Below are 14,418 nucleotides of genomic sequence, written 5' to 3'. Positions count from 1 at the left end.
AAGAGATTGTTTTGAACATGAAATTTTGATTGGAGTGAGTTGTTACTTTTGATCCTTCCATATCCAGAATTTTGATGCACAAATTCATGAATATGACAAAAAGGTAAAGGTAGGTTGAATCAGAGGAAGTATTATGTATGTAAATATCTATGGAGGTGAGTCACAGAATCTGTTCTTTCACTTTCATCTTCCTACAATTATGCAGCCAAAATGGTCCATACATTCACAAAGTAGTAAGTGAAAACAAAGTCACAAGCCAAATTCAAGACCACCCAAGACAATTTCATTCACATAACTAGCTTAGTGGGAATGAAGGAGCTGTCAAAGTCAAAAATAATTGATGATTGATTTGTTTACAACAATCTTAGAGAATTCTTTTTTTTTTTTTTTACAAAATTGATTCCTATAATTATCCCATGTTACCAAGAACACTATCCATTTCAATAATTCATTCACTTTCAAAGTTCCATCCAGCTGGAAATTGATTACAAAATAAAAAAGGTGTGTGGTGTGGCCCCTAAATTATGAATCTCATCAGTCAAAGTGGACTTCATGGGATACTCATATCAATTAGATTTTCATTTCAACCACAAAATACTCCCGATTTTTTTTTAGATTGTACACTTCTGATTACATCGAAGTTGGAAAATTATGAATTTTTGAGCGATTAAAATAGCCTCCCGTAAAAATACAGGATAAAACTATGAACAATATAAACCAATCCTTCTTTGAAGCTAACACATAATAGGAGTTAGTGTATGGTCCTTTTTAACTTATGATAACATCATTTTATTATCCTTCTCTTCTTTGTTTTTCTTTTTCTTTTTCATTCAACCAATCAAGATCATAGATCAATATATCCAATATTCCTCACCGTACAATAAAACCACAATAAAGCATTCAATAAGTGTATATTATTTCCCTCTTTTACCTTATTATTGTTCTTTAGTAGTCCCCCCCTTTTGTTGTGGCTACAGCATCCATTTGAGCCTGGAAAATTTGTTTTAAAAAAAGTCACCCACATCATGCTTTATCTTCGAATATTGACTAGGATATTGTAAATAAAGTGACTTTTTTTCCTTCAAAAATGAATGTTCCTTTTTAAAAATAAAAATCAACTTCAAGAATAAATAATTAAATAAATAAATTGCGGCTTGATAGAGATTGGAGAAATTCTTAGCAAATGGGGAAATAGTAGATACTAATAGTATCATTTTTGTCTCAACCTTAGTAATATATCAAATGATAAAGACGCCAGTTTTGTATTAGGACATATATTTTGTTTTTAGTTAAAAGTAAGACATTTTATGCATGAAGGGTCCATGCAAATAATACATATATTTCGTTAATTATATATCTATTCTCCATTTTTAAAAATATATTTTACTTGAATCGAAAGTCTATCGAAAATAATTTCATCATCTTCGAAAGATATGGAACAGTATGCTGCCCCTATCAAATTGCGTGACATGTTTTTGATCCTAAATATTTTACGTGACTTATTTTTTTTATTATAATAAAATCACGTTTGAATGCACCTTGACTATTTTACTTAATAATCATTTTTCCACTTAAAAGGGACACTTTCATTTAATAATTAAATACTTTGACAACTAAACATGATGAAGATCCTGATGTAATTGTGTAAGATTTCCTCTAATGATGACTTTTAACATTTTTTAAAATTAAAATTCTCTCTTTATTTTAGTCCTTAAATACATTTTGGAACTACTATAATATAGGATCATAATATTACTTTGCAAACCCATCTCCCCTTGAATCTTAACTTTGTTGTAACCAATTGAGCCGACCAAATTGCAACATGTAAATTATCAAATCCCAAATATGCCAAATTGGGAAGCTTTTTAAAATCAATCAACTGGGCTAGCTAGCTATGGTAGAATCCAAAACTCGAACACACAAATTTCAAATCTTGAATTCTCCTCTGTTATTGAGATAAATTAATTGATAGCTAGCGGCAGGAAAAATTAAATTCCGACAAGATGATTCATCTAAGATTTGAAATTATACTTCTATATTATCAAGATATTCAAAAATTTATACACATACAAAAAAAAATTATTTTATTTTTTATTTGCATGGTAAATAATTTTTTAACAAAGGAGATTTAGTTTCATTCTATCTATATATTCGTTGGAGGAAAAGAAGATCAAGTAATTCATGATGATGTACCTATTTGTAGGGAAGATGACATCCATAGCTTGTACTAGTATATTTATTTAGAATCATAAACGGATCCCACCAAAAATATATATTTTCAACATTTGAATCATACATTGCCAAGAAGAAAACTCTAATTATGGAAATTTGATCTATCATATTTGTGTGGCCGTAAAAACTATTCGTTAAGAAAAAATATATTTGAACATGTGTTATTTTTTTTTTCATTTCAATTTGTTTGTCTGATTTTGACTTGACGCATATTTAAGGAAGTAAATAAGACTTTTGAATCATGTCGTCTTAAATTTAAAATATGTAAATGTACCAAAATATTCTCCATTTTGTGGTCTTAAACATGTCACGTGGAAAGTTGAAATTAAAGAGTTGCCAAAAAAGAAAAAGAAAGATGCATTTCTTTTTGAAATAAACTAAAAAGAAAAGAAAATAAGACAAACAAATTAAAACAAGTGGAACATTCTTTTTGAAACGATCTAAATAGAAAATAATGTCAAACAAAGTGAAACAAAAAAGAGTGGTTACGTTGTTATAAGCTATAATAATTTCATAATCATGCTATTATACTCAAGTAAATTCAATCATTAGAAGATTCACGAAATTTAAATATTTTTAAGCTGCTCGTCAATCTACACCCCCTTTTTATTGTAAAGTGAAATTTGTATAATTAGTCATTCATAATAGAAGTAGGCATCTTTTTTGTCGATGTATTTACTTGAAATCGATGATAATTTTGGAATTTCAATATTTGTACTATAAATGTGCTTCACAAAATGTTTTTTCATTGATAATTAGGTCCCATGTCAATACATTTTTTTTCCGCAAATAAGTATCCAAAAGTGGTATAATATAATTTGTTGGGTACGTGCTTACACACGAAGCTTTGCATCTAGTATATATGTGAAAATATCGTGTTGAATGTTGGTGATGGAAGGATCATGGTGGGAATCGTATAAAATCTGCTTTTTGTATAGGTATATAATATAGTACCTATTTTATAGAGTAGAATATATATGATATAATAATTAAATATGCTTCATATGCATGCAGCAACTTTTGCCTTTTGGAATAGTGTGAATATACACGACGATGCACATAGTGATTGGGCAGAGCTGTCACGGGTTCAGTGAGTTCATTCGAACATGTTCGATCAAAAATTGCAATGTTATATATTATTAAAGTTATTTTTTATTTGTATATATATCGTAGATATTGAATTCTACGACCTTTTTGTGCATTCATATTTTATATTTTGAAGTCTCTTAGTAAGAATTTTTGTTCCGCTCAATGACATAGTCAAAAATTTCATGAACGGTGTCCAAACTTTGGATAATAAATTAAAAAAAATAACCCTAAAGGGATTCGATATTGCATGCATACTTCTACACCCAATTGCTATTGAGCTACTGCTCACTAAGTATTAAAGTTGTGCATTTTTAATATGTTACGGCTTTTTAGCAGATTACAATTAAAAAACAGTATGCGCGGACAAACGGAATTGAACTTGGCATCGTGTAAGTTTTGTGCGCATTGCCACTGCGTAACTCGAGTCTATTTTTTTGTAAAGGTGTCAGAAATAATATATATATATCAATATAAAATAAAATTTGATCTATATATATTATAATTTTTTAACGAAGAATGTCTAACTGGACAACCTAACATCATCACAGCTCTGCCCCTGGCCCTGCTGACATGACTATTGTCTTAAAAAAGTTAAAGGGGTAAAACTTGTGTCAAAATCTTTCTAACAAATGAAGATTTTGGCTTACATATTTATTAAGAAAATAATAATTGGCATGACACTATCTCTATTAATTGATGCTTAGTATTAAGTTTAAAAAAATAATTTGAGGAATAAGTAATTAATGCTAAGGATAAAACATGAAAAAAACATTGATTGTATTTTCTTGATATGTTAAAAGTGATAAATAAAAATGTAAATTTAGTTTTGAAATACTAAACAAGTAATAATTTTCTCATGTCTGGTATGGAGGAAAACCTTTTTTTCTCGAAAAATAAATTCCTTAAAAATGAAAAAAATAATCTCCATTAATGAATGTAAGAAAAACAAGCTTTATAGGTGACATTCTACATTAATGGTCTCTTGCCAATCTTCCAACACAACTAAGCCCCACCTCTTGACAATTCCACCCTGAGCCCCCATCTCTACTCCCGTATTATATTATTAGGTTACATATAAATATTTTTAAAATAATTTACTTATCAAACATTTTAAAAAAATAACTTACTTTTCTTTTTAAAAAAAATATTTTTACAGAAACATTTTCATCGGTACCAAACACACCCAAATCATTCTTACTTTTATTTGAAAATACTAAAGAGAAACCCCTTTCTAAATTGAACACAAAAAAGGTAGGGTTATCAGCTACGAATTTGAACACATCCTATAGAAGATACACAACAAATAGTAGCCTTTCCAATTGTCAATATGACATCAAGTTCCAGATTTGAGCATATCTATTCAAGATACAAATTGATACAATATTATTTTAGAAAACCTATCCAATTTGTCAATTTAGCATTCTTTCAGGTAAAAAGTATTTTTTCCCTTTTTTTAGGTGGATAAAAAGAACAGTCCATTGCATTAAGTTTTTGCCATGCATAAGAGTGTATTATAATAATACATTGCTCCACAACTTGAACTCATAATTTCTTAGTCACGTGGTAGTTATGATTAAAGTTAAAATAATGAAAACGTGCTTCTTATAGTTTTTTTTTTCTTTAACAATATATGGAGAAATAAGCAATGTAATTTGTCATCACACAAAAAAAATATCTCATGATGTAACGACCCACCACGTCATTATGCCACATAAAGTGCCATGTATGTGCCATATGGTACAAAGTTATCAATGTGGCAGGCTTACATAGAAAGAAGGGTAGTCTACGGTAGAATATTCTAGAGATATGTGGAGAACTTCTTTAAAAGACCTTAGAATTTTAATGAATTTACATAAAAGGTCCTTGGAATATATTAGGATTATATTGCAGAATATTCTAGAGAAGGGACGCATTTGTAAATATGTAGGAACTTGTTTAACAACTATTATTTACATATTAGCTCCTAAGTAAGTAGTATAAATAGATGGGCATCCATTTATAAAATTATCAAGCAAAAATCAAAGTTTTTTACAGTTCAATCTTTTCCAGCAATCCTCTTGTGTTCTCTAAATCTCTTCCATTCTCTTAGTGATTCTTATAGTCTTAGGCTGACTTGGCATAGCAAAACCGTGAGCAAATGATTGTCAAGTGCCGCACATGTGCTTAGTAGAAGACTAAAAACGCGACAATAAGTCATATATCTAAACTTGATGAATGGCTTGATAAACACATGAAAATCCTTTTTCCGTTATAAATACTCAAAATTGTCCAATCTCCTATTATTACTACTAGTATAAGTCACTTATATGCCATCAAATGCTGAGGCGAAGTGAAAAGTATTTATTGATGTTTAATTAAAGATTTTGAATTTGAATTTTATAGTGTATGGAATCGTCTTTGATAGAAAATTTTTAATCCTAAAGTAAAATTTTCTTATACAAATCCAAATAATCGAGCCCCATCAAAATGGATATCGGACACTTTGTAATTTGTAATGATATATTTGTAAGAGTACTAGTGACAAGGGTAAGCCAACTTTCATTGTGTGCATTACTCGAATTTATTCACTTGTACTTGAACTCATTGTACTATGCACAATGGATGTATCCGGCAAGTCTAAGATCATGTTTGGATTGGCTTATAAGTTATTTATAAATTATTTTTAGTTTTTTTGAGTGTTTGACTGGTCAACTTAAAGTAATTTTGTGCTTAAAATAAGTCCCAATAAATTATTGAGTTTGTTTGGATGGACTTATTTTAGTTAGCTTATAAGTTGAAAACAACTTATAAGTCAACAAAAAAAGTTGAGCTGCACCTACTTATTTCTTTTTAACTTATAAGTAGTTTTCAACTTATAAGTTACTTAAAATAAGTTCATCCAAAAGGCTCTAATTGTCATATATACTTAAGGGGTCATTGGGTAGAGCGTATAAAAATAATGTTAAATAGAGTGTATTAGTAATGCTTGTATTAGTTATGCTTGCATTAATTATAGATAAAATATTTCTTATGCATTATTTGGTTTAGTGTATTAAAAATAACATGTATTGCATAAAAATATTTATTTACAAAAATACCCTCAACAATTATGATGGAAAAGATGTAAAAAAGATTTTGAGGGGCAATTGGGTCTTTAATTATGTTAATGCATGCATTAAATCCCCTTGCATTACTAATACCTAAAAATTCATGGTATTAGTAATACACACTTTAATACACACTAGAGTGTATAAATAATGGAAGCATTAGTTATACATAATATGAAAAAGTGTACCAAATAAGATACCGCTAATACACTTAATTAATGCATGCATTAATTTTGCTAATACACTCTACCAAACGACCCCTATCGGTATACAAAATATTTACTCTTATCAAGTAATTAAGTTCTATATACTAACGGCGCACAAAATATATATATTTATAATCAGATCATTTATTATTTTGATTAGTAAATTAATAATCTGATAAAAATTATAATTAATATAATTTTCTATCACAAAAATGAATTCACAAATAGTATTTAATTTTTTTTATACTTTCAATATTTTGATAATATAATTTATTTAATATATATACACTCTTCATTTCTAGTTTACGTGATATATTACTTTTTTAAATCTGTTTGAGGCCATAAATTTCATAAGTTCTATATATAATCACCAAAAATAATATGTCACGTTTATAATCTCAAGTTTTCAACTCCACAATTGCGTCACCCTCATCAAAGCACTGTAAAATTAGTGCAGAATTAATGGAAGCACGCACCTACCTCGGCTGGAATATTTAGGAGGAAAATTTTGTTTCGATATTTTTGTACTTTTTCTTTATTACTCATACGTAGATTAAATCAAACCATAAATTTACTACTATGTCTTTTCTGGAAAATTTATATTTCTCATTTATCGTTGTTTTAAAATGTTAGCTTTCACATGATAACTTTCATTATTTCGATCCCAACCACATTTTCAACTCTCCAATTGCGTCATGTCACAGCATGCATGCGCTATAAAATTAGTATATATATACACACACCATATTATGACTCAACTAAATTTGGAATTGCGCATAGCAAGGCCATAATGCGTGCGCTGTAAAATTAGTATATATATATATATATATATATATATATATATATATATATTTGATTTTCTCAACTCACTACTAAAAAATTGCCAAAAAACGACAGAACAAAAAGCGACGGACTGCATCGCAAATAAAATGCGACGGAGAAAACGACATTGTCCGTTGTTTTTATTTATTTTTAAATTTTTTTTAATAGGAGCGACGGACAGTGACACCTAGTCCGTCGCTTATTTTGACAGGTTTTTCCGCTAAAATTAAATATTATTTTTATATAAATAATTTATATATTTTATTAAAAAATAATTATTTATAAATTAAATATTATGACGCCGTCCGTCGCTTTTATTTTTTTTTTAGTTTTTTTTAACGTAGCAACGGACAAAGGTAATTTTCTTGAAATTCTTTCATAAATAATTATTTATAAATTAAATATTTATAGTTTGTTTGTATATTGGATTGTAACTTAGGAAGTTTTGAAGTTTGAAACTTAAAAAAAATATTGGAACTTAATTAGAGGCTTGAGTTTTAGGACTTTAGAACTTATAATTAGAATAATTTAGATACTTGAATTTTAGGATACTTAAATTTAGAAGTTGAACTTAATTAGAACTTTGAAGTAGAAATTTTTGTTTACTTTAGAAATCTTGTTGAGGTTAAACTTCTTTTTTAACTAATTAAGCTAATGTTGAACTTTAGAATAACTTAGATACATGAATATAGGAAATTTTGAAGTTTGAAACTTAGAAAAATATTGGAAATTGGATACTTGAATTATATATAGGACTTTAATTTAGAACTTATAATTAGAATAACTTAGATACTAATTTTGAACTTTAGGTTTGTATAATATTTGAAATCTTTAGACTTTAGAACTAATTAAGCTAAGTAGAGTTAGATATTTAAAGTCATGAAATTGAACTTTAGGACTTTTGAAGTTAAACTTAGAAATTTTTTAGGTTTGTATAAATTTTGAACTCTTTAAACTTTATAGCTAGTTTGAGTAACTTAGATACTTGAATTTTAGGATATTTTAATTTATAACTTCAACCTGAATGTCAGGAGGAAAGGGCCGAACGAGCCTATGTAAGTTATTTAAGATATATTATAGTATATTTTGATTCTAAGTTTTATTTTTAATATATATATATATATATATATATATATATAGTTTGATTATAATTTTTATTTTCTAATATGCAGCAAGATTATGAGCGGCACATACGTGAGATGAAAGATTCAGTTCAGCTAACGCCTGAACAGTCCACTCAAATTTAGACAGAAAAAGTGGTTGGAGGCAGCCACAAGGGCCGAATATATGGAATGGGCTCTAGGAATAATGTACGACGACTCCAATCAGGTTTAGAAGGTATTGGATCATCGCGTCAAGCCGAGTCCATTGACGGGGTTCAGATTGCTGCAATGTCTCAGCAAATTGCAAAACTTACACGCGCATTGGCAAAATCAGAGAAAAAAAGGATCAAGGATCAAAAAAGTATGAATGGACAAGTTGAGAAAATTAAAGAACAAGTGCTCAACCTCGCCCGTCTGCCTCCGCCCCGTTATTCAAGAGCGACCACTCCGGATGATTCCAACGATAGTGATGAATATATAACAAATAGTCCTTAGGGTTCCCTATGTTTGTTTATGAACATTTTGAATTTTTTTTTGTTAACTTTGAAACACTTTAAATCGTTCTAAATTATGATTTTATTCATTTTAAGTGTTTAATTATGTTTGTTATTATGTATTTTGCGGATTTTATTTATTGTTATTTGTGTTTGAATGGGCTGAATTGAATACAATTGAATTGAATTTTGATTGCAGGTGGACAACAGAAACTGCAGGTTTCTGCTGTCAAAAGTGTTGTAGAAAAAATGAAGGACAGGGTCCTTTAGTCCGTCGCTTTTCTGTTTTTTTTTATATTTTTCAGAAAAGCGACGGACAGGGTCCTTTAGTCCGTCGCTTTTTTGGTTTTTATTTTTCTATTTTTTCAGAAAAGCGACGGACTAAAGGACCCTGTCCGTCGCTTTTCTGGAAAAATTTCAGATAAATAAAGCGACGGACGGAGACTAAATGTCCGTCACTTTATATTAAATAATTTCTTTTTAAAAAAAATAAAAAGATGGAGTCCGTCGTTTTTTTATATATAATTTTTAATTAAAAAAATTAGAAGCGACGCAGTCCGTCGCTTTTTACGACCCTGTCCGTCGCTCCTTCAAAAGCGTCGAGCAAAAAAGCGACGCAGTCCGTCGCTTTTTGGCAATTTTTTAGTAGTGACTTGTGTTTAATATCTCAATTAAATTTGGAATTGTGTATTGCAAGGCCACATTTTTGGCGGAGGCATTTCCAGTAGGATTTTTGTCATTCTCAAGATCTTGAATCTGAGACCTCTAATTGAAAATGGTGGGATCCCATCATCCAGGGGCGGAACCAGAATATTTGATAAGGGGTTTAAGAAAATTAAAAAATAAACACGCAAAGAAATCAAAACAAACACAATTCTCTATTGAAAGTGCAAGCATATTACTATACCTGTACATGACGAGGTTTCATTCCTTGAAATGTTTTTATAATAACATCATTAGAGATCCTATTAAACACATATTTTTCTACATAAGGCATCAAGCAACCACTAAAATAACTCTCATTCATTCGACTCCGCAAGTCATTCTTGATAAACTTCATTGCCGAAAAAGTTCTTTCAACGGATGCAGTGGCAACTGGAAAGAGCAAGACAAGTTTCACTAAGAGGAATACAAGAGGGTAGTTTGAATGCTTCTTTGTCTGAACTAATTTTTTGAAAGATCACAAAGTGCTTTTAGATCCGAGAACCTTTCATCAAAATCACGAACATCAATAATGTAACTCGCAAGTTGATTCTCAAGAACCCTCATATTAAATTCATCAAAGTCATTAGGATAATGTTCAACCATTCCTATTATTTTCCTAAGATCAAAACTAGAAAATGAGTCAATTGGATTTAAACAAGCAATTTCATGAAGCAAATCAATCGTTATTTCATCGAAACGATAAGAAAGCTCTTGAATTTGCCAATCAATAACTTTGCAAAACACTTCAACATAATAATGATGTGAGATAGTACAACCAGCAAGTTTACGCCGTGATCTCAAAGAGGTAAAGTACGGCTCATCTAACTTAGGTATCAAAATTTGATACTTGATACAAAATTTAGATACTTTATCAATAAGCGAACCCCATTATTCCTCTCTTAACTTTTGCAACCTTTTCTTTGCTACTTGAACAAGTAGCACGACATTTACGATATCTTGCTCTTTTTTCTGTAAGCATTTGTTAAGCTTCATCTGTGATTGCTTAAATATCTCTCATCAAATGCAATATGAATGCAACATCAAATGTTTGACATGCTCTGAGAAATTCCATTGCCTTGGCACGTTCATCTGGACAATGTGAATCAACAACAATATCATTAAGTACATAAATAATTGAACCAAACATAAGAATAAAGTTACTAAAAGATTTGTAGTGGGATCCCCAACGAGTATCACAAGCTCTAGTAAGACCAAATTCTTGATGCAAGCCTCTACTAGTTTCAAGTTCACCCATATCTAATGCCTCTTGAACTCTTTTCTTTTGAGATTCTCGATATTCATCCATGCGTTTAAAAGAAGCTCCCAACATATTCAAAATACTTGAAACCAATAGTACAAGCTCCCCCACTTCAACACACTTTTTAGAAACCGCAACAAGACTTAGTTAAAGTTGATGAGCAAAGCAATGAATAGAATGAGCCGATCTACTTTCTTGCTTAATCAACATTTTAAGGCCATTGATTCTACCTTGCATATTACTTGCCCCATCATAACATTGTCTACGTACATAAGAAAGACTCAAGAAATGTTGAGCAAGTAAATTAACAATTGCTTCTTTTAGAGATAATGCACAAGTATCTTAAACATGAATAATGTCGATAAGTCGCTCCATCACAAATCTCATTCTATCAACATATCGTAAAACAACGACCATTTTCTCCTTGCGCGATACATTAAAAGATTCATCAACCAACAAGGCAAAGTAATCACCATTTAATTCTTCTATAATAGTCTTAATTGTTTCAATTTTGCATGCAGTCACAATTTCTTTTTAAATCATTCGAGAAGTCATCAGATCATTTTGTGGAGCATGTTTCAATACAAAATCTTTAATGTTATCACACCTTTCAGAATACCATGAAAGAATTTCAAGAAAATTACCTCTGTTAAGTGATGATTTAGATTCATCATGACCCCAAAATGCCAATTCTTGATTCAAAAAAAGCTTCACAACATCAACTGAAGAAGTTAAGCGGAGCCAATATTCATGCTTAAATTGAGAATCTTACCTCACAACTGCAGATTGAATAGATTGTTCTTGTCACACTAGATCTTCACAATTCTTTCTTGCCTGATTATGAATGCTATTTCCGCCACCAACATGTTTTTTAAGACTCTTTTTTTTTGCCAACTCCTAAACCCTATGGTCGAAAATACATCACCCCCTCCTTGATGAATATTATCGTTTGCAAATAGATAGCAATTCAAACAAAAGACTACATCTTTACTTTTACTATACTCTAACCAATTAGAATACTCACTAAACCACTGAGGATTAAAATGACGCATGTCTCTAGAAATTTTTGTTTTAGGATACTCTTTAAGCCGAGGTTGATAAGGACCTCTCCTAAGGTATTCTCTTCGAATGACATCACGATGATTTGGATGAAAGTCCAAGATTTGAGTTCTTTCACCCGAATCATGCTTTAAAGAATTCAAATCAAATTCCTGAGAAGAAAGCAATGGTACTTCTAAGTGGTTGACATTTTCTTCTAGATTAGGTTGATCATGAGAGTCCAAACTTGATTTTGGAACTTTGATAAAATAATTCTTCACTGACTTTTGAGACTGAATTATAATAAAAAAATTCGTTAGAATTAAAGACACAATGTCAATCTTAAAAGCCAATAAAATAAAGCCTATTTAAGAACATCTAACTGTGAGAATAAAAACTCAATCTTGTGAGAATAAAAACTCAATCTTGTATATAGCAATACAACAAAAAAAATTAGTAACCTTAACTCTTTAAGCATATCCCATTTCAAAAACTCTACCAAATGTCTCAATAAGTAAGAAAACAACTTAACCACAATTCAACACACATAAAAGAAAATTGATTAATGATTACTAAATAAAAATCTACACTTTGATTCTTTTATTAGCTAAAAATAAATATCTAGAAGATCAATTTTGCAAACAAACAACATTTAAAAATTAAAACAATCAAGGCTTGGGGTTCATGAATGGAAAATGGGTCAGTCGTCAGTTTCCCATTTCACAAAATGGGTTGATTAACAACTAACAAGAAACAATAATGGATTTATTGTGATTTTGAGTATGGTTAAAAAAAAAAAGAGGGAAAAAAAGAAATACTTTGGAATTGGAAGCCATGGGCATCCCAAATGGCCCACGTTTTTTTAATAATAATAATAATAATAATAAATAAAGTGACTTCATTTTTTTAAGGGACTGGATGAAAAAAGTAAAAAAATGTGTCATTGCCGAGAATCGAATCTGCAACTGCGAGCTCAATCACAAGCGTCTTATCCACTAATCCACAATCTCCATTTGTTAAGGGGATGCAAAAATAATATTTGTACATGAATAAAAAAATTCGCAGTATATATATAGTGTAATTTTCCGACAAAGGGGGTTCGATTGCCACCCCTCGTACCCCTGTAATTTCGCTCCTGCCATCATCTCAACCATTCCACGACAGCTCATATTGTTTTGTACAGAAATGGAAACACCTACCTAAGCTAGAATATTTTTCTACTTCACAATATAATATAATGTACCTAGATGAGGAATAAAATTAAAGCAATGCAACCCCACAATATTTAAAGCATGCATCGTTATAGATATACTTGAATATATGCATGATTGAAAGGAGTAACATTTTCATTCATCTGCAAAATATCAGTAGCACTAAGGGTACATGAAAGTACAATGTATTAGCTAGGTGTCGAATTTTGAGTATTGCAAAGCACAAATTATCATATTAAATGTCGACACGTATATTATCTTCAATTGGGAAAACATGAACTTCCTAAACAGTATCCCAAAGAAGATCTCCTGCCTAATTGAACTCATCAAATTTTGAAATTTTAGACAGTTGGACATGACAACATTTGCATAATTTGTTGAACATTGCATAAAGACGACAACGTGTATGTACTAATTTTATTAAAAAAAAAAAACACATTCTTTACTTGCATGATTGTCTCCTTGGAATTGAACTTGGTTTCCCTGTCTTTCTTTTCCTGCATTTTTATGTCTTCAATCTTGTTTGAGTAGAAACGTGAGTTTTTTTTTTTAATAATTATGGTGTTCGAATTAGCTTGTGCGTACCTTGCATAATTTTATGTAATATCTGACATTTTCTACCAGCAACAAATATCAAGTAACACTATCTATCAAGGCTATGACATGTGGGAGGAATTTGAGTATTATTCATTGTTAAACTCGTTTATCTTATCTAAAAGGTTATTGTAGAGAAAAGCCCATGCTTTTTTCACTACACTAAAAATGATCTTTAGCAGCAATAACTTAATTGTCGTTAATATTTGTTAGGATCGAAATAATCAATTGCCATGCGAAAGCTAGTAAAGCAAACCTCCAAAGACCATGAGTAAGAAGACAAATGAGAAATATACCAAAAGAGACACAATTATTTAACATGGTTCGGTCAATCGATCTATACCCACAAGAGGAGATGATCAATCCACTATATAAAAGAGAGTACACAATATCGAGAGAAATAACCCCACACAATTCACTCAAAATAAAAAGAGGTTCACACAAGCGTTAATATAACACTTGTGTCTCACCGTGTCCTCCTACACAAAACTCTCAAAGATCCTAGTACTACATTATGGATGTTACCGAGTTACAAGGAATGAACCTCTATTTATAAAGTCATAAACATTTTTCTACAAGA

Source organism: Solanum dulcamara, chromosome 9, assembly GCF_947179165.1.
Source record: "Solanum dulcamara chromosome 9, daSolDulc1.2, whole genome shotgun sequence".
In the NCBI taxonomy this organism is placed as follows: domain Eukaryota; kingdom Viridiplantae; phylum Streptophyta; class Magnoliopsida; order Solanales; family Solanaceae; genus Solanum; species Solanum dulcamara.
This window is presented reverse-complemented; position numbering follows the sequence as displayed.